This window comes from Dendrobates tinctorius, unplaced genomic scaffold (assembly GCF_039654945.1).
Source record: "Dendrobates tinctorius isolate UK_male_01 unplaced genomic scaffold, ASM3965494v1 ptg000111l, whole genome shotgun sequence".
NCBI lineage: Eukaryota > Metazoa > Chordata > Amphibia > Anura > Dendrobatidae > Dendrobates > Dendrobates tinctorius.
This window is the reverse complement of record NW_027361779.1, coordinates 40,811,904-40,834,971: the sequence shown is the minus strand read 5'-3', so window position 1 is coordinate 40,834,971 and position 23,068 is coordinate 40,811,904. Positions and strand designations below refer to the sequence as shown.

At 41.6% G+C, this 23,068-nt stretch overlaps 1 pseudogene; it reads left to right on the top strand.

The window, feature by feature from the left end:
- Window positions 1-11,836: 11,836 nt before the first annotated feature.
- Window positions 11,837-23,068, top strand: part of LOC141100932 (small ribosomal subunit protein eS28 pseudogene) — an 81,099-nt pseudogene continuing 69,867 nt past the window's right edge.

Sequence of the window (23,068 nt, the reverse complement as noted above, 5' to 3'; positions counted from 1 at the left end):
CGAGCAGCGCAGTCTGATGCCCCATTCTCTTCACCCAGCAAAGGATTGTTGGCAGTGGTGGTTGACTAAGTACTTTTTTCCCCACTCTATGTCTATTTTGAAAAGACAACCTCTGGATATGACACTGAGCATGTGCACTCAACTTCTTTGGTCTACCACGGTGAGATCTGTTCTGAATGAAACCTGCCTTGTTAAACCGCTGTATGGTCTTGGCCACTGTGCTGCCGCTCAGTTTCAGGCTGTTAGCAATCTTCTTCTAGGCCATCTTTATGTAGAGATACAATTCTTTTTTTCAGATCCTCATAGAGTTCTTTGCCATGAGGGGCCATGTTGAACTTCCACTTACCAGTATGAGAGAGCGTGAGAGCAATAACACCAAACTTAATACATCTGCTCTCCATTCAGACCAGAGACACCTGAGACCTTGTAACACTAAAGAGTCATATGACACCAGGGAGGGAAAATGGCTAATTGGGCACAATTTGGCCATTTTCACTTACAGGTGTACTCACTTTTGTTAACAGTGGTTTAGACATTAATGGTTGTGAGTATGCTTACTTTTGTGTTACACTATATATTTTTTTACTCAACTGAGTGGACCTGTCTAAGAGTAAATGCTTTTCCAAACAAATATAATACCCAAAGAGAAAAGGAAGTAAAAGAGTCTGAGTATTTTTTTTACAGAGAATCAATGTTACTAAATAAAATACATATGAGAATTATTCACAAGGAGAAAGTATAAACAAGTGCACACCATTCCATGGAGCACACAGTAACAGGACAAATAAATAGAACTTACAAAGACAAATGAAACAAACTGTAAATTGGAGCTGTCCTCTAGATAACTGTGTTATTTTCTGCAGAGAGGAGTCATGGCAGGAAAAAGTGATGCCAGTCTTTGCTGTATGAAGAAGAAAAGTGAAGATGAAGGACATCAACTAGAGAAGTCACTGGAGAGTCAGTGTGATACCTGTACAATATACAATATACACAATATACAAAGCTCCTGTGTGCAATGTCACTGGTGATCACTGTATTACCTGTACATTGACATTATAAACAGAGCTCCAGTGTATAATGCCACTGGTGATCACTACATTAACTGTACACTGACACTATATACAGAGCTCCTGTGTATAATGTCACTTGTGACTTACTGTATTATTCTGTATACTGAATCTATACACTGTATAATATGTACAGATATCCTGTATATAACGGCATGAATGGTAATATTAGTGTTGTGTTTTTTTAATAAATGATCAGTATTGTAGTATTTGATTGCTATGTGATGGTCATATGTGATCTGGTCATGGTGTGGTGGTATTTTTTCCTTGTATTCCTTGTATGCGATATTATTTGGTCATTATGTGGTGGTAATACGTGGTCTGGTCATAGTGTGGTGTTAATTGTTCTTTATATGTGCTGTTATTCTGTCATAGTGGTAATATGTGGTCTGGTCATGGTGTGGTGGTATTTTTTCCTTGTATGTGGTAATATTTGTTCACTGTGTGGTGGTAATTTGTGGTCTGGTCATGGTGTGATGGTATTTCTCTCTGGTATGTAGTATTATTCAGTTGATATGTAGAGGTAATATGTGGTCTGGTCATAGTGGCATTTGTATTTGTTCCTTGAATGTGGTATTATTATGACACTATATAGTTGCAATATGCAGTCTGGTCATGGTGTGGCAATATTTGTTCTTTGCATGTGATATTATTTGGTCACTATGAGGTGATAATATGTGGTCTGGTCATGGTGTGATGGTATTTGTTCTTTGTATGTGGTATTATTCGGTCACTATGTGAAGGTAATATGTGGTGCAGCCATGGGATGATGTATTATGTGGTATTATTGGTTATTTTAAAAAATGTATGTGACATATGCCCTTAAAGAAAAATAAAGAAAAATATACCTAAAAGATTATTGGATATTTTAGGAATTTAATAGGTTAGTGTAGACTAAGGCCCTGCTAAAAGAGTCTACCAGGCTTAAGAATCATAGAATCGTAGAGTTGGAAGGGACCTCCTGGGCCATCTGGTCCAACCCCCTGCTCAAAGCAGGATTCGCTAAATCATCCCAGTTAGATGTCTGTCCAGCCTCTGTGTGAAGACTTCCATTGAAGGAGAACTCACCACTTCTCGTGGCAGCCTGTTCCACTCATTGATCACTCTAACTGTCAAAAAGTTTTTTCTAATATCTAATCTGTGTCTCCTCCCATTCAGCTTCATCCCATTGCTTCTAGTCTTTCCTTGTGCAAATGAGAATAAAGTTGATCCTTCTACAATGTGACAGCCCTTTAGATATTTGTAGACAGCTATTAAGTCTCCTCTCAGTCTTCTCTTTTGCAAACTAAACATTCCCAAATCCTGCAACCTTTCCTCATAAGACAGGGTTTGCAGACCGGTCACCATTCTGGTCGCTCTTTTCTGAACTTGCTCCAGTTTGTTGATGTCTTTTTTAAAATGTGGTGCCCAAAATTGGACACAATATTCCAGATGAGGTCTGACCAAAGAGGAATAGAGGGAAATAATGACTTCACGTGATCTAGACTGTATGCTTCTGTTAATACATCCTAGAATTGCATTTGCCTTTTTTGCTGCTGCATCACACTGTTGACTCATATTCAGTCTGTGATCTATTAGTATACCCAAGTCTTTTTCACATGTGCTGTCACTTAGCCCTATTCCTCCCATTCTATATATGCTTTTTTCTTTTTTATTGCCCAGATGTAGTACTTTGCATTTCTCCCTGTTAAAAACCATTCTGTTAGTTGCTGCCCACTTCTCCAGTTTATTTATATCTTTTTGAATCCTCTCTCTCTTCTCTAGTATTAGCTATCCCTCCTAGCTTTGTGTCATCAGCAAATTTAATCAGTTTACCCTCAATTCCTTCATCTAAATCGTTGATAAAGATGTTGAACAATACAGGGCCCAGGACAGAGCCCTGTGGTACCCCACTTGAGACATTCTTCCAACTGGATGTGCAGCCATTTACGACCACTCTTTGGGTCCGATCACTAAGCCAGTTATGAATCCACCTAACAGTTGCCTTGTCCATTCCATACTTAGTCATTTTTTCAATAAGGATTGTATGAGAGACTTTGTCAAATGCTTTGCTGAAGTCAAGATATACTATATCTACAGCATTTCCTTGATCCACCCAATCAGTAATACCGTCATAGAAGGAAATTAAATTAGTCTGACATGACTTATTAGTTACAAACCCATGCTGACTCTGTTTAATCACTTCATTCTTATCCAGGTATTTACATACATGTTGTTTAATAATTTGTTCAAAGATCTTTCCTGGTATAGAAGTCAGACTCACCGGCCTATAGTTACCTGGGTCCACCTTCTTCCCCTTTTTGAAGATAGGAACAACATTTGCTCTTCTCCAGACTTCTGGCACTTCTCCTGTTCTCCAAGAATTTTCAAAGATTATGGAGAGGGGTTCAAAAATTTCTTCTGCTATCTCCTTCAGTACTCTGGGGTGTAATTCATCTGGACCTGGAGACTAGAATTCATTTAGGTTAGCTAAGTGTTTCCTCACTATCTTTCTGTTTATAGATATCCTGGATTCTTCTATTCCCTTAATAGGACAGTGAATAACAGTTGATGTTACATTTCCTTTCTGAGAGAAAACAGATGCAAAATAGGAATTTAAAAGTTCAGCCTTCTCAACATCCTGTCTTACCATTTCATCATTTTTATCCTGTAAAAATCCTATAGCATCTTTGACTTTTCTTTTACTTTTGACATATCCCCAAAATCCTTTATTATTGCTTTTAACATCTCTTGCAAGCCTCAATTCATTTTCAGCTTTAGCTAATCTGATTTGTGCCCTGCAGGTTCTGCAGACAGCATTATATTCTTCTTTAGATATGCCTCCCTCTTTCCATTTTATAAACATTTTTTCTTCCTTTTTAGCATGTGCTTAAGTTCTGTGTTCATCCATCCTGGTTTCCTTAAATGCTTCCTATTCTTCCCTCTTTTCGGAATTGTTAACAACTGTGCTTTGAGAATCTCATTTTTCAAGATTTCCCATCCTTCCTGGACATTTTTGTCTTTAAGGATATCCAGCCATTGGATCCCTCCAATTCTCTTTCTGAATCCCTTAAAATCTGCCTTTCTGAAATCTAACCTTGACGTCTGAGTCTTCACAGGTCTTCCGCCTCTAGTTATCCAAAATTCTAAAATAGCATGGTCGCTACCTCCTAGGGTCCCAGCCACTTTTACCTCCTCAACCATTTCTTCCCTGTTTATAAGGATTAGATCCAAGGTAGCAGTTCCCCTTGTTTTCTCCTTTACCTTTTGGAAGATAAAGTTGTCAGCAAGAGAGGATAAGAATTTCCTTGACCTGTTAGTTTTGCCTGAGAGAGATTCCCAACAAATGTCTGGATAGATGAAATCTCCCATGACAACTATGTCATATTTTTTGGAGAACTTGGCCATTTGATGCATAAAGAGTTGATCCATATCTTCAGCTTGCACAGGCGGCCTGTAGTAAATGCCTACAATGGTGTCCTTTCCATTGTTCTGTCCTTGTATTCTTACCCAAACAGTTTCCACAGAACTCCCAGTCTCTAAAGCTTCAATCTCTGTGCAGATATACGCATTTCTAACATACAATGCGACACACCCTCCTCGTTTATCAAGTCTGTTTCTTGCAAATAAGTTGTATCCTTCTAGTCTTGTATTCCAATCATGTGTATTGTCCCACCAAGTTTCAGTGATTCCAATGACATCATATTTCTTTTCCTGTGTTAGTAGTTCCAATTCTCCTTGTTTTTTGCCCATGCTTTGTGCATTAGTATAGAAACATTTTAGTTTGTGATTGGTTTCTCTTTCTCCAATATTTTTATTAATTAGATTCTTTCGTCTTTGTTCTTCCTTTCCACTTCTAATAGCAGAGTTCTCAATAGCATTTGTCAGGTGTATGGCTTTTTCTGGTCTTTTGCTTCCCTTCCCATGTTGTTCTAGTTTAAAGCTCTCCTTACAAGTGTAGCAAGGCGACTTCCAAATACCTGCTTTCCAGTCTTCGTAAGGTGCACCCCATCTCTAGCAAGTAGTCCATCGTATAGGTAATTCACTCCGTGATCCAGAAATCCAAATCGTTGCTGACGGCACCATCGACGTAGCCAGTTGTTCACCTGCAGAATCTTATTCCACCTCCTTGTTCCATGGCCATCCACTGGTAGGATGGAAGAGAAGACCACCTGCGCTCCCAGTTCTTTCACTTTCTTGCCTAAGTCTTCAAAGTCTCTGCAGATGGTTTCCAGGTCGTTTCTTGCGGTGTCATTTGTCCCCACATGTAGTAGCAGGAATGGGTAGTCATCTGTAGGTCTGAAGAGTCCTGATATCCTCTCAGACACATCTTTAATTTTTGCACCTGGAAGACAGCACATTTCTCTTGAAGTTATATCCGGTCTGCACATAGCGGCCTCTGTTCCTCTCAACAGGGAATCCCCCGTGACCACCACTCTCCATTTCTTCTTCACAACATTTTTCTTTCTCCATCCAGGAGGACTCTGAAGGCGTAAAAGGTTGCTGTTTGTTGGCAAAGTCTTATCCTGATGTATTTCTTCATCGTTTTCCTGCGTGAGAGCCTGGTACTGGTTTCTGAGCAGTATGGGTGCTGACTGCCTCCTGATCCTCCTGCCTCTCTGGGTCACATGTCTCCATTCCTCTGTTTCTTCAGGTGCACTTCGAATTTCTTCTCTTTCTGTAACATGAAGAGATAATTCTGCTCTGTCCAAGAACTCTTCACTTCCTTAATGATCTTCAACGTAGCTAACCTCTGTTCGAGATTTTGCAACTTTTCCTCCAACAGGGTCACAAGCTTGCATTTGTAGCATGTGAAGTTTGGCTTTTCCACTGGTAAATCTGTGAACATGTAGCAAGAAATGCAGCTCACCAAATGGCTCCTGGCCTCTTCCATCTTGAGATTTCTTAAAAACGATGAAAGATGAGCCGATTTCCTCTTTTCAGCTGCAACGGCCAAAATCCAGTGATCGTTGAGCTCGCGGAGACTCTTCACTTATCCCAGAAGGCACTGGGAATATGCAAATGATCTCCTCAAGACTCTTCCCCTGGTTTTCCGATTTCCTCTTTTCAGCTGCAACGGCCAAAATCCAGTGATCGTTGAGCTCGCGGAGACTATTCACTTATCCCAGAAGGCACTGGGAATATGCAAATGATCTCCTCAAGACTCTTCCCCTGGTTTTCCGATTTCCTCTTTTCAGCTGCAACGGCCAAAACCCAGTGATCGTTGAGCTCGCGGAGACTCTTCACTTATCCCAGAAGGCACTGGGAATATGCAAATGATCTCCTCAAGACTCTTCCCCTGGTTTTCCGATTTCCTCTTTTCAGCTGCTTAAAAAATATTTTGGCAAAAGCGAAAGTTTATGGCTATGTATATGAGATGGTGTTGGATGTGAACTGTTAATGTGTGATTGGTGAGTACATGATGCAGAAGTGAAGTTTTTTTGAAGAGTGGGAAGTTGGACTGTGGAAAGTTTGAGGGGTGGAAGCAAAGCTGGGGTGGGTCATGGGTGGAGTCTCAGGGGGCCCACTATTTTACCAATATGAGACCCTAGAATTCTTAGTGGTATCCCTGGCCATGGCAATGATTGTCACCTATGATCAAGATTGCAGGTGGTCTATATAGTCAAAGACATTCCATAATGTCTGCTAAAAAAGAGAATTTACAGTTCTTCTCTTCGTGGATATTTAATGGATAGCTGTGATATCAGTTGTAATGATTTGACTAAAGTATGCTGTATATGTACAATTACACTAGTCATGCACTGCTTCTAGAGAAAAGCGAATAAATGCAAATGGAATTGAATTCTATTTGAATTTTACAAAAAGCCGAAATTGGCCAAAATGCAAATTTTTTAGCATTTGCTACTCCAGAAGTTCATCAAGATGGTAGCTGCTGGCCACCATGGTTCTGAACTATAGAAGGAAATCAAAATGTTAAGAAAAAAAAAACTCCTAATGCTCACCTTACTACTCATCTCACCAGCCACTCCACATTTCCCATCTAGTCCTCACCTCGTCTTCAGATCGACACCACTAGCATTGAAAAGATTATGTGCAACCACCCACAAGATCAAAGCATCATGCACAGAACTTTCAGGGATTTTATAGCAGGCAACAATCTAAAGATGCGGTGAGGACCAAATAGGCAAGGGAGCAGAGTTTGTTATTTTTTTTTACATTTTACGTTTAACGTTCTTTGGGGTCTGGAGAGACTCAAAGGGATATTACATTTCCAGAGAATAACTTCCTGTGAAAATTTGCAAACACCAAATTCTAATTTTTCCTGATTTTCTCATCTCTAACTGCGTCTTTTTTAGTGGATGACATTTTAATGCTTGTCAAAGACATTGACTTTCTACATTGTGTGCAGAATTATTAGATTAGTATGTATTTTGACATTATCATTTTAATGCATTTTTTGCAACTCCAAGCTGTACAAACTTAAATGCTCACTGTAAGAAGCAGGTCAGGAGGTGTGTAATTGTGTAATGAAGGACAATGTAGCCTAATAATATCAACACCAATATCAAGATGTGCAGAATTATTAGGCAAATATCTTTTTTGTCCCATTTGCCTGAGGAAAACTATTTAACTGGTTCAGAAAAGTCAAAATTTATTAAAAGTTTTACAAAGGGATGCAGCACTCTTGAAATTATTAAGATAATAGGGAAGAAGTATCAAAAGTCTCAAAAGTTTGGTTTCAAATAGTCAGCAGTTTCACAAAAAACATGTTGAAATAAAAGACACACAATAACTGTCAAAGGTTTAAGAATAATAAAACGTAAAGCAACGAGGAACCCATTATCCTCCAGTGCTGTCATATTTCAAAACTGCACCCTCACTGTAGTGCCAAGAAGAACAACATATTCAATACTTAGAGACTGTGACGGACTCAGCTTCTGCTGAGCCGATTTTTTGAGTGAACCCTCTGGGTCATGGCACCCACTCACCGAGGGCGAGCTGACCTTGTGAGGAACCACTCCCTATACAGGGAGTGTCAGGGGCAAAACCAAGGGGGTGAGCCACCACGACTGCTGGGACCAGACGGCCGGCTCAGGTGGACACTAGTGAGTGTCTAACAACAGGAACGAGCAGGATGCAAAACATAAAGCGAGGTCACTGGGTTTCTTCAATAAACGTGGTTTCAAGCTTTAATCAGGTGTAAGGCATAAACAGTGAAACACTGCAAAGTGCGTGCAGGGGCACGCCAAATGTTCAAGGCATAACATGTGCTAGAAAACATACCAGGGTCCAAGGCAGGGTACATGCTAGGAGACACACCAGGGTTTCAAGGCAGGAGGCCTGCTAGGAGACACGCCAGAGTTCAAGAGAGGATGCATGCTAGGAGACACACCAGAGTTCAAGAGAGGATGCGTGCTAGGACACACGCCAGAGTCCAATACAGGGTGCATGCTAGGAGACACGCCAGAGTTCAAGAGAGGATGCGTGCTAGGAGACACGCCAGAGTCCAAGACAGGGTGCGTGCTAGGAGACACGCCAGGGTCCAAGGCAGGGTGCATGCTAGAAGACACGCCAGGCAAGGATGTGATGGCATCGAACTCCGGATTACTGGCAACAACCGACAGGATCCAGGCATCAGGCTGCGGAAATCAGCTCCAGACATCAGGCCGCAGTCATCTGGTTCCGGACCTCTGGCAGCGGTCGGCAGGTTTTGGGAATCCGGCAGGCAAGCCAGGGTTCAAGGCAGGGTGCGTGCTAGGAGCCAGGCCAGGGTTCGAGGCAGGGTGCGTGCTAGGAGCCACGCCAGGGTTCGAGGCAGGGTGCATGCTAGGAGCCATGCCAGGGTTCAAGGCAGGGTGCGTGCTAGGAGCCACGCCAGGGTTCAAGGCAGGAGACACACCTCACTGGCCAGTGCATACAGCTGAGACACAAGCAAGCGGCACCACTAAGGCACAGGAGGCGGGCAAGGGGCAATCTGTCACGTATGCCTGTCCTGTGTGACACGACCCGAAGACCGGTAACTAAAACAAAAAGACTGACACGTGACACTGTCCTGTGTGACGCGACCAACAGGTCGGTACTGAAACAACAAGACAAGGGGAAGGGAAAACCAGACAGGACAAGGAAAAGACAAAGCAAGGAGCGGAACCTTGGCAGAAGCACAGAGCGGGGTCAGAGAGAGTACAGGAAAGGAGAGTGTGCCAGGAGGCACCACAAAGCAAGGCAGAATACAGAGCTAGCAGCGGAGCATAGGCCGAAGCCCAGAGCCGGGTCAAGGAAAAACCTTGAGACTAGCCTGGAAATGTGCTTGAGAAGCACCATAGGCCAGAGCAGGAATGGTGCATGTGCCAGGAGACACAACAGAGCACCAAGCAGAGCAAAGGCAAGACATGGCAAAGCAGGCAAAGGCAGAGAACACAGGAAGGACTACAAGTCAAAGCATAGCGAAAGCAAGACATGGCAAAACAGGCAAGGCAGAGAACAAAGGAAGGACTACAAGTCAAAGCATAGCAAAAGCAAGACATGGCAAAACAGGCAAGGCAGAGAACACAGGAAGGACTACAAGTCAAAGCATGACAGAGACAAAACATGGCACAAAGGACAACACAAGACATGGCACAGGACAAGAGGCAGAATACAAGCACAGAGCGTGTGCAGAGACCCAAGACAGGGCAGAGTGCAGGGGCACAGAATGCGGGGAGCGACCGAGCAGACCAAGCACCCATGCAGGGAAGCAACACGGTACTCAGGACCCGACCATAGAAAGGGGTGGTCTGATATAGGGCATTAGCACCTGCACTTCCGGGTCAGGACCAGGAGAGAACTTCCGGTTCAGATCCTCCAGGATCATAGAGAGCATTGCTAGATCAGATTGGGCTGGACCATAGAGAAGGTCACATGATCAGGGGCTCCAGAAACACTGAGAGGTTAGCTGGGTCAGACAGTGCTCGATCATAGGAAAGGTCACATGATCAGGGGCTCCAGAAACACAGAGAGGACCGCTGCATCAGACAGCGCCAGAAAGGTCACATGATCAGTGTCTTCAGGAACACAGAGGATTGCCGCAGGCAGAGCAGAGACAGCTGGTCACACAGCCACGGCATGCAGCCATGAGGTGAGGTGCGCATGCACACTGCTCCAGGCATCTTGAAGCACAACAGTCACGAAGTGCATGTACACACTGCTCCAGGGATCTTGCAGCATAAGACATGAGAGACCTCCAGGGCGCCCGCAGGGACCCGGTACTGGGGGCAAAGCGGCATGTCAGGCATGGCAGGCGTGACAGAGACATGGCCAAGGTAAGGAAGGCTAAAACCCGACTACCACTGAACTAGACATGTAAGTTGAAATGTCAAGAACGGGCCAAGCAAAATCTGAAGCAAGATTTTTCAAAGGTTTTATGGACTGATGAGATGAGGGTGACTCTTGACAGAACAGATGGATGGGCCTGTGGCTAAATTAGAAATAGACACAAACCTCCAATTCCAACTTTTTGAATTGAAGATGGACTCAAAATCAACTCCCCAACTTACTGACAGTATTTAGAAGACTCTTTCTTCAAGTTGTCATACTGGAAAAAGTCTGTATCTTTCAAGAAAACTATGATTTTTATGCAGGACAACGCTCCATTACATGGTTTGAATTACTACACTGCTTGGCTAGCAAGTAAAGGCCTTAAACATGTCATCAATTGACCTAAACCTTATTGAGAACTTGTGAACCTTTCTTAAATAGGAGATTTTCACTGTACAAAAACAGTACACCTCTCTGAACAGTGTCTGAGAGGCTGTGGTTGGTGCTGCCCAAAAACTGCATAGTCAACAGATGAATAAACTGACAGACACCTTATTTAGAAGGTATATGACTGTTATTGAAAGGAAGGGTGTCTTTATTAGTCACTGATTTTTTTTTTTTTAAATGGCATCAATGTATTTTTGCACATTTTGATTTGTTTGATTATTATGCTCACTTTTACAAATGAAAAGCAACAACTGAGATGGGAAAATGTTTGTTTTTCATTTAACTGCATAATAAATCTGCACTATAATAGTCACTCAATTATTAGGCACCTAAAGATATTTTCCTAAGACAAAACCTCACTTTTACTTTCTTAAATATTCAGGTTTCAGGTTGTTAACCTTTTGGATTGACCGACAGCACTGTCGATGTTAAATAATAAAATTAATAATCAAAAATACAAATTGCCTGATAATTATGCATGCAGTGTATTGTATTTTAAATATTCAGGGATTCCTCACAAAATGATCATGCCATTATAAAGAAAAGTCACCTCTTCTGTAACAGATTCCTTTTATCCTTTTCAAAGATTACTCTGTAAAATAATTTTCCATTGCAATATCATGATACAAGCCTCTATAGATATAAATCAACCTTAGTTTCACTGTAGTTTTGCTTGAATAAAGCCTGCCGAGTAAATGGAAGAGTTGTATTGAGGGACATGTTTCTGGAATAAAGACCACTGGAGAATTTTTGGGATGCTGCCATCAAATTACTTTTCTGTATGTTAAAATTGAGGTGCAGACTTCTACTGTAGGATTTACGAATAATATTTTCTATACAAACTTCTATACTGACTCCTAAATTACCCACGTCACAATAGTTCCATTGTTATCCCTAGGTGCCACTTCACTAAATGAAAGGTGGGTATATTCAAAATGGCACTGCTGCAAAACAGGCACTTTTATGCCATGCCTCTTTGTGATGTCAGCACGGCGCACTCTGACGCTTCTGCCCATTCTCCACCCAGTGCTATAAAAAGCCACTGCCTACACCCATGATAAACTCTTTCGGCCTACATAGCTGCAGCAATGGACGCCAGCTGACTTGTACCCATCAAACTTACTAAAGTTCTTGGAAGGACTGGATCCCAAGGGCAGTGCACTCAGGTCCATGTAGAATTTATGAATGACAGCAACCGTTCCATCATAAGGAATGTGAAGGGACCAATTAGAAAAGAGACTTTTTGACACTGCGGAAATCTGAACGTGAAGATAGAAGGTTATGCTAGTTTGCTTTAAGATGGCCGTTTGCTCATCTCAGCACTCTGAAGATGGATGGTTCAGCAAATTGTTTTTTTTTGGTTGTAAATAAAAATGTCTAAACTCTTAAAAAAATGGCACTGCTACGGTAAGTAAAATTTTAGACTCAAGTAGAACCCTGTGTATGCTTGATGAAATGCTGACTTTTGTTAGACTTGGTTCTTTTTTCCATAATTAGTAGCAGTTCCCTATGCTGATTGCAGAACCAAACTGACTTTTTTCCTAGCATTTTCCACAAAACCAAAGTAGAATACTAGTACAGTGACACTACACTCAAAGTAGATGTGGATCCAGTAATAATCACTATTCTATTCTTAACATAAATTATGAACTTCGTTAACTTGGCAGTTAAATTATTTCGGAACTCATTTTTACTCCAGATTTCATTAGATAAAAAGGCTTACAATCAAAGACATATAAAATTAAACTGTGGGCAACATTTTCCAATATTATTAAATTCATACCACTCCATTTTATGTTAATTGTCTTCTTTTTACAGATAATACATAATGGTATGAATTATATGAATAGTCTTAATTTAAGTCCTAATGCAAATTTGATATAATCTATGCTATGTATGTAGTGGATGTGATTTGTCCAAAGGAGGATAGAGTAAAGCCAGCACTCATTGGTCACAGAGATCAAGTGACTTAATAATGTTACACAATCTACAGGAAAACTAGTGCCAACACCACAGGAATGGCACCGTCACTGGAAGTGAGTATTTGCAAAATTATTTTACAAGGGGGCAATCTAGGAATTATTATCTGAGTAGTGGACAACCCCTTTAAAAGAGTTGCCAACTCTGACAAATTTGGCCAATCCATTTATTACATTGGCGGTGTGACGCTAATCACTACTCAATGTGATGCTAGACACTACTCACAGACTTACCAGGATAATCAAGTGGTCTAGGTGTCAGAACCAAGAGGGCTCCTAATAGACAAAGGGAAAAGACAAATGTGTACTCAGAAAACAGTCTGAGGTCAGAGTTTCAGGAAGACAGTTGATCAAGACGAAGGGGTAAGTCAAAAGGATGGTCAAAAAGGTAAATACAAGGTCCGAAATGGAGATCAGAATACGTCTCAGAGGACAAGAGCACACACACACAGTATACTTGAGAAAAGCTACAATTGGCAAAGGTGTGACAATTGTCAGAGTACTAAATAGCCCTGTAATCCCTCAGAATAGATAACATCTGCAGGAGATCCCACATACCCAGCCAGATAATTTGGTTGAGCTGTCGATCACTATACTCACACCTCTGCCTCAGATTGGGCAGTAGAGCTTTCACTCACAATCCTGACAGCTCAGACTTCAATCCTATAGGGTGGCAGATCTGTCATTCACTGCATCCCTAGGATACCATGAGTGATGGAATTGACAGGTGGCCATTTATTTGTGGCTGGTCACCTTTCATTAATAAAACCATTTGAAAAGGAGTCCTCTTTATGAGACAAATGTTTTTTATGAATTGTATATGTTACATATGATTATCATGATGTGATTTCTCTTCCTTAGTTTTTGTGACAAAATAACTATCACCAATATAATCATTGTCATTGGAATCACTGCTGTAGAGCGTTGCAGCTTCTCTCATTTGTCTGAGCCATAGAATTAATGTCAAACTGAAGAAAATGTTAATGCAGTTATATGTCTGGTTGTCACTTTTATGTTAGGAAGCATGATTAATCTGAAACACAAAATACCACTGAATTAAGAAAATAGTTCTCATCTAAATCTTTTTCTTGTCCAATATGTACACTGTGAACTGCTAAGAGCTCATTTTTCTTTAGGAAACTTGGCTGATAGATAAAACTCATGCAGTAATTGTCTTAACTCCCAAGCTATACATGTTATTTGATGAAACAAAAAGCATATACATATTTATATTGTGGTAAGTCAATTCACGTGCTGGTACACGGAGGTAGAAAAACTAGGACACTGTCTCTTCAGTTGCTTTATTATAAGGCAGCAAAAAGCAAATAGAAGTGGAAAATAAGCACAGCCCTTTGTAAAAAACAGGAAATCAACAAAGAAAACAAAATGCTGTAACAGAGTCCATGCATTGCGGGTAAAATCACTCTCTGAAGCAACACAGGTTCAGTCTTTCCTCCACAAGACACAAACCATGGGAGGATCCTCTCTCCAGTCTTGCTGAAAAAGACTGCCTCTAGAGCCCAGTTATTTAAATCCTAGACCATATGACTCTTTCCATCATGTGATTGACCACATGGTTGTGACCTCACACAGGACCTGTCAGTACACAGTGTTGCAGGTGGAGATAAGGTTGACATCTTCCCACCCACTCTATAGAAGTCCACAAAAGACAGCCATTAAGCACAGTGACACATATCTCCCCTCTATTACATTACTGGTGACTTAGTAACTATGCATCTACTGTATAATATAATGCTATGAGCATCACTCTGTCCGAAGCCTTTATAGACTGCACAAGCGCCATGCGACTGCGCAGTCTGGACCCCACAGAGCTTTGCATCTGGGGATAAGGATTGTGGCACAGGAGATTGTGGTATGCGCTGAATGCATATCACTATCTCCGGCACAACAACTTACCTATTCGGTATTACCACGGGGTCTCTTCAGGCCGGAGGCCGGAACATGAATCCTCTGTCGGAAATGGCACATGCATATAGCGCATTTCAGGTGCCATTTTACTGGTGGGTGGAAATTATTGAAATAAAGCCGTGATGTCAGGAGAGGGCGGGTTGTAGCGCCAGAATCGGCGCTTGCACAGTCCGCGCTTTCCAGAGCCATTTTTATAGATACATCAGCAAACCTATCCAGCTATATGTATAAAATACGTCAGCGGAGGATGAGAGCACCGCATGACAGGATGGGGGTGCAGAATTGGAGTAGCACATACCAGGAGGGGGGCATCACATACCAGAATGGGGGCACAGGATGGGAGCACCACATGACAGGATGGGGTGCAGGATGGGAGCATGACAGGATTGGGCCGCAGGATGGGAGCACATGACAGGATTGAGGGCACAGGAAGAGAGTAGCACATGACAAGATGGAGGTGCACAAAACAGGATGAGGGCACAGGATGGGGGCTGCACATGACAGGAAGGGGGCACATGATGGGAGCAACATTTGACAGGATGGGGGCACAAGATGGTAGCAGTACATGACAAGATTAGGGTGCAGGATGGAAGCAGCACATACCAGGATGGAGACAATATACCAATATAAATGCTTGCCACCTGGGCGTAGAATGGGCTCAATAGCTAGTATATATATATATATATATATATATATATACACACATACACACACAAACGTGGTCAAAATTGTTGGTACCCCTTGTTTAATGACAGAAACCCACAATGATGACAGAAATAACTTGAATCTGACAAATGTTATAATAAATAAAAAATCTATGAAAATGAACAAATGAAAGTCAGACATTGCTTTTCAACCATGCTTCCACAGAATTTTAAAAAAATAAAACACATGAAATAGGCCTGGACAGAAATGATGGTACCCTTACCTTAATATTTTAATATTTTGATGCACAACCTTTTGAGACAATCACTGCAATGAAACGATTCCTGTAACTGTCAATGAGACTTCAGCACCTCTCAACAGGTATTTTGGGGAAATCCTCAAGAGCAAACTGCTCCAGTTGTCTCGTGTTTGAAGGTTGCCTGTTTCAGATGGCATGTTTCAGCTCTTTCCAAAGATGCTCAATAGAGTTTAGGTCAGGGCTCATAGAAGGCCACTTCAGAATAGTCCAATGTTTTCCTCCATTCTTGGGTGTTTTTAGCTGTGAGTTTTGGGTCATTATCCTGTTGCAAAACCCATGACCTGCGACTGAGACCAAACTTTCTGACACTGGGCAGCACATTTCTCTATAAAATCCCTTGATAGTCTTGAGATTTCTAGACACCCTGTGCCAGACGCAGCAGAGCAGCCTCAGAACATAACAGAGCCTCCTCCATATTTCACAGTAGGGACAGTGTTCTTTTCTTGGTATGCTTAATTTTTCCCTCTGTGAACATAGAGCTGGTGTGCCTTGCCAAAAAGTTCCATTTTTGCCTCATCTGTCCATAGGACATTTTCCCAGATGCGTTGTGGCTTGTCAACATGTAGTTCGACAAATTCCAGTCTGGCTTTTGTTATGACTTGTTTTCAACCATGGTGTCCTCCTTGGTCGTCTCCCATGAAGTCCACTTTGGCTTATACAGTGACGGATGGTGAGATCTGACACTGATGTTCCTTGAGCTTGAAGTTCACCTTTAATCTGTTTAGAAGTTTTTCTGGGCTCTTTTGTTACCATTCGTATTATCCGTCTCTTTGATTTGTCATCAATTTTCCTCCTGCGGCCACGTCCAGGAAGGTTGGCTACAGTCCCATGGAGCTTAAATTTCTGAATAAAATGTGCAACTGTAGTCATAGGAACATCAAGCTGCTAGGTGATGGTCTTATAACTTTTACCTTTAACATGTTTGTCTAAAATTTTCTTTCTAATCTCCTGAGACAACTCTTTCCTTCGTTTCCTCTGGTCCATGTTGATTGTGATACACACCATGTCACCAAACAGCACAGTGAGTATCTGCAGACTTCTATACAGGCCCACTCACTGTATCTAAGATTGTAGACACCTGGGATGCTAATTAATGGACACACCTTGATTTAACATGTCCCTTTTGTCACATTATTTTCAGGGGTACCATCTTTTCTATCCAGGCCTATTTCATGAGTTTTATTTTTTTTTAAATTCTGTGGCAGCATGATTGAAAAGCAATGTCTGACTTTCATTTCTTCACTTTCATAGATTTTTGATTTCTTATTACTTTTGTCAAATTAAAGTTACGAGTATTTCTGTCACCATTGTGGGTTTTTCTGTCATTAAACGAGAGGTACCAACAATTTTGACCACGTGTGTATATACTGTATATATACACTGCTCAAAAAAATAAAGGAAACACTAAAATACCACATAATATATATCTGAATGAAATATTCCAGTTGCAAATTTTTATTCATTGCATAGTAGAATGTGTTCAGAACAATAAAACATAATAATTATCAATGTAAATCAAAATGAATATCCCATGGAGGTCTGGATTTGGAATGATGCTCAAAATCAAAGTGGAAAATCAAATTACAGGCAGATCCAACTTCAGTGGAAATGCCTCATGACAAGGAAAAGATGCTCAGTAGTGTGTGGCCTCCACGTGTCCATATGACAGGGCATGCTCCTGATGAGGCAGCGGATGGTCTCCTGAGGGATCTCCTCCCAGACCTGGACTAAAGCACCCGCCAACTCCTGGACAGTCTGTGGTGCAACGTGGCATTGGTGGATGGAGCGAGACATAATGTCCCAGATGTGCTCAATCGGATTCAGGTCTGGGGAACGGGTGGGCCAGTCCAAAACTTCAATGTCTTCATCTTGCAGGAACTGCTGACACACTCCAGCCACATGAGGTCTGGCATTGTCCTGTATTAGGAGGAACCCAGGGCCAACTGCAACATAAGGGGTCTGAGGATCTCATCTCGGTAATTAATGGCAGTCAGGCTTCCTCTGGCGAGCACATGGAGGGCTGTGCGGCCCTCCAAAGAAATGCCACCCCACACCATTACTGACGCACTGCCAAACCAGTCATGCTGAAGGATGTTGCAGGTAGCAGATTGCTCTCCACGGCGTCTTCAGACTCTGTCACATTGGTCACATGTGCTCAGTGTGAACCTGCTTTCATCTGTGAAGAGCACAGGGCGCCAGTGGCGAATTTGCCAATCCTGGTGTTCTGTGGCAAATGCCAAGCATCCAGCACAGTATTGGGCTTTGAGCACAACCCCCATCTGTGGATGTCAGGCCCTCAGACCATCCTCATGGAGTCGGTTTCTAGCTATTTGTGCAGACACATGCACATTTGTGGCCTGCTGAAGGTCTGTTGTGAATTCTCTTGCTCAGAGTTCTGAGCCGAAGCTCCCTCTGCTCCCTCTTGTGGTTGCTGAGAGTAGTGGAGCTGGCCAGGTGGATGGAAGTTCCCCACCTGACAACGATAATTGGAAATCTGGCATAACTGGCTGGGAGCATATAATTGAGCTGGCTGCTCTTTGAGGTTGCTGGTGATTTCCTCAGTGTGCATTTGGAGCTCTTTTGTCCCCTGCCTGATCTGCATGGTTCAGCTAAGTGATTATTTTGCTAATCCTTTGCATCTAATCTGGTTGTGTCTTTTTTTGCTTTCTGTTTTGCTGCTAGGGTTCAGCGTGCTCCCTGCTGGGGGCAGCGCTGGGCCCTGCTTCATATGTTGCAGCTTGTTCAGTCCCCTGTTATGTTAGTATCTTTTTGCTTTGCTGCCAGTTTATACCAGAGTGCTGATCTAGCGGGGGTGAGATCGTGTGATCTCAGGTTTTTTGTATATCAGTAGTGTTGGACTTTTTCAGGGTTTTGTGTGTGATTGCAGACAGTATCTTTTCTATCCTGTCCCGTCTAGACAGCTTGGGCCCCACCGTTTGCTCAGTCTGTTCTCTGCCTGTGTTTGTGTCTCATCTTGTCTCACCAACAATACATGTTTGGGGGCTGTCTATTCCTTTAGGAATCTGCTCCGGGGCAGTTTAGATTTCATCTTTCTATCTTTAAGCTTAGTTAGTCCTCCGGCTGTGACGAAGCATCTAGGGCATCGTAGGAGCTCTCCACGGCTACTGCTAGTTGTGTGGATAGGATCAGGGGTCTGTAATCCGCTTAGTTACCAACCTCTCTGGTCTTCTGGTGGCTTAGCCTGTTCCTGCCATCATCCTTGGTGACACATTCATAACAGAGGTCATTTGCAGGGCTCTGCAGTGCTCCTACTGTTCCTCCTTGCTCAAAGGCGGAGGTAGCGGTCCTGCTGCTGGGTTGTTGACCTCCTATGGCCCCCACCACGTCTCCTGGTGTACAGGCCTGTCTCCTGGTAGCACCTCCGGCCTCTGGACACTACGCTGACAGACACAGCAAGCCTTCTTGCCACAGCTCGCATTGATGTGCCATCCGTATGAGCTGCACTACCTGAGCCACTTGTGTGGGTTGTAGAGTCCGTCTTATGCTACCACGAGTGTGAAAGCACAACCAACATTCAAAAGTGACCAAAACATCAGCCATAAAGCATTGGTACTGAGATGTGGTCTGTGGTCCTCACCTGCAGAATCACTCCTTTATTGAGTGTGTCTTGATAATTGCCAATAATTTCCATCTGTTGTCTTTTCCATTTGCACAACAGCATGTGAAATTGATTGTCAATCAGTGTTGCTTCCTAAATGGACAGTTTGATTTCACAGAAGTTTGATTTACTTGGAGTTATATTCTGTTGTTTAAGTGTTCCTTTTATTTTTTTGAGCAATGTATAATCACTATTTTGTCTTTTTGACAACACATCAACTCACAACAGAAGTCATATGAAAAGGATTTCATCTTTTCTGGCTCCGTACACATTTTTGTTCTTTGCACCAGTAGAAACCCCTGCACAGACCAGTAATATAAATATGCCTCCTACACAATGCTGTCAAAGATAATTTTCTCTAAAGTTTAGATGAGTTGTATATCCTGCTTCTGGTCTATTTCTACATTATTATGTCACATTGATGGTTGTTCTTCATCCTGTATGCTTGACGTTCTATATTTTGGCTTATATATATTCATAACAAGAAGAATCCACAACATCTATGATGACACTACTTAAAAATTCAGCATCCAGTATGACAAACCGTTAATATTTTTGATTGTAGGGACCGATTTTATAGGAAAACTAATAAAAAGGCAAAATTGATTATTGATTTAAATCACAAATGGGTATGTATAAAGTTTGTAGAAACAATAGACATATTATAAAAATTGAAGGTGTTCTCTGTAAATTATAACATTGATGGACTATTGTTAGGTACAGGGCTAGGGGTTATGTTTGTAATGGCAAACGCGCACCCTAATTATAGTGGGGATAGTGGGCACCTCAGTGAAAAACAATGCTGTTAGTATAATTAATATTACCACAATATCGTGATCATATGTGGTAAAATACCAGATCTGCAGACCGTTTACTGTAAGAGATTGAAAAAAAAACAGATCTGATGCTTTAAGAAATCACAGACATACCAGATGTGCAGACCGTATAAGAAATTACAAAAATACAATATTTGCAGAACACATAAGAAATGAAAAGATATTCTGAATTTGCAGAACATATAATGGATTATAAATATAACAGATCTTCAGACTATGAAAGAAATTACAGCAATGCCAAATCTGCAGACCATATAAGAGATTACAGAGATACCAGATCTGCAGACCATGTAAGAGATTACAGAGATTACCGATCTACAGACGATATACAAAATTACATGGGAATATAATATCCGATGATTCACACGTGGCATTTTCTCTCATTGAAGTTGTTAATTTTTCCCAGATTCTCCATCTGGTCCAGACTGCAACTTCCTCTAGCCACAATATGTCTGCAGAGTTTGCAGCACAGGCACATGTGACTACCTTCTCATACATCTAGCACCATCACCATCTATTTATTTATTTTATAAATTCCAAATTCCACTGCTACCCCCAATTCTATTGCCATAACTTCCCAATTTGCCCCTATTAGTGCAACTTCTGTGTGGCACGGTGCTCCCAAATAATTCAGAAATAATGTTTTCACTATTAACAATTAACCCCAAAATATAAAGTTAAAAAGAGAGCACACATGGAAGCAGCAGTGCCAGAAAGATAGAGCCGAAAAATACAATACTAAGAGTGCACAAGGGTGATGGTTGGAAAGACACATAGAAGGATAAGATTTACTTTTGCCAAGTTTGAATCAGCTATGTACAGTGAGGAAAATAAATATTTGATACACTGCAGATTATGCAAGTTTTCTCACCTACAAAGAATGGAGAGGTCTGTAGTTTATATTATAAGTACACTTCAACTGTGAGAGGCAGAATCTAAAAATAAAAACCTGAAAAAATCATATTGGATGAATTTTAAATAATTCAATTGCATTTTGTTGCATGAAATAAGTATTTGAACACCTACCAACCAGCAAATGTTCTTGCTCTCACAGACCTATTAGTTTTCCTTTAAGAAGCCCTCTTACTCTGGACTCATTACCTGTATTAATTTTACCTGTTTGAACTCTTTCCGTATATGAAAAACTTCTGTCCACACTCTCAATCAACCACACTCCAACCTCTCCACCATGGCTGAGACCAAAGAGCTGTCTAAGGACATCAGGTACAAAACTGTAGATCTGCACAAGGCTGGGATGGGCTAGTGGACAAAAGGCAAGTAGCTTGGTGAGAAATGTTGGCACAATTATTAGGAAATGGAAGAAACACAAAATGACTGTCAATTTTCATTGGTCTGGGGCTCCATGCAAGATCTCACCTCATGGGGTATTTGGTATCAACTCCAGTTGCTGTGTTTTGAAGGATGAGTACAAACGTAAGAACAACATGCAAACTGTGAAGCAAGGTGGGGAAACATCTTACTTTGGGAGTACTTTTTCTGTAAAGGGGACAGGATGACTGAACTGCATTGAAGGGAGGATGGATGGGGTCATGTATTGCGAGATTTTAGCCAACAATCTCTTTCCCTTACTAAGAGCATTGAAGATAGGTTGTGGCTAGGTCTTCCAGCATGGCAATGACCTGAAACGCATAGCCAGGGCAACTTAGGAGTGGTTCCATAAAAAAGCATTTCAAGGTCCTGGAGTGGCCTAGCCAGTCTCCAGACCTGAACCCAATAGAAAATCTTTGAAGGGAGCTGAAACTCAATCCTGAAAGATCTGGTGAAGATCTGTATGGAGGAGTAGGCCAAAATCACATCTGCAGTGTGTGCAAACTTGGTCAAGAACTACAGGAAACATCTGACTTCTGTAATTGCAAACAAAGGTTTTTGCACCAAATATTAAATTCTGTTTTTCTATTGTATCAAATATTGATTTCATGCAATAAAATGCAAATTAATTATGTAAAAATCATACAATGTGATTTTCTTGATTTTTTTCAAGATTCCGTCTCTCACAGTTGAAGTGTACTTATGATAAAAATTACAGACCTCTCCATTCTTTGTAGGTGGCAAAACTTGCAAAATCGGCAGTGTATCAAATACTTATTTTCCCCTCTGTATATGGCGAGAATCAGTGGGGATGTTGAAGTCATGCATGATGTTGGTGGCAATGTCAACAGAGAGACAGTGTAGGTAGTGAAGTGGCTGATGAAAGGTGGTGGCATGGTCTAAGGGTCAGTATATGATCGCCACTTGGAGTTTAGAGGAAAAATAGATGTGGACAGGACGTTCTTCAAAAGAAGGAAGAGTGGAGGAGGGCAGTTGTGAAATTGGGAAGGCAGAGAGTGTGTTTAAAGAAATATAATATAATGATCAGACTTAACGTAATAAATTATCAAAATATTTTCCAGTGCAATTATTATTAATAATAATGCCTCTCCATATGCCCACATGAATAATATTTATGCTCCAAGTGCCCACTAATAAATAACAATAATATCCAGTATGCCCTTTTAATGAGTAATAATAAAGCCCAGTGTATCCCCTTATAAGTAATAATGCCTCAGAGAAAAAAAAAGTATATTGACCTAAATCTGATACTTTGACCAGTGCTACATTAAGTCCTCTTCTATGCAATTAGCACCTGAGCAAAGGCAGCATGGACGCAGTGATGCAATAATGCAGACTGTACTCAGACACAGATGTCCTGTGTGTTGCACCATTGCAAAGTAGGCAGCAGACATAAACAGGTCTGTGGCGTATAGAGACAGAGTAGTTGTCACGGTGTGACAGACATTCTGGATCCGGTTGTAGAAGGTCATTGCTCTTGGCTCTGCAAGCACCTTCTTGATCTTGGCATCTCTATTGTGAAGTGACATCCTTCCCCCCAAGGACCTAGCAGTGACCTCCACCTTCTGCTGATGATTGACACACCCTTGCTGGTTGTTTAAATACCTTTAGTCTCTTCCGTAAGGTGCTGGTGATAGCTCAAT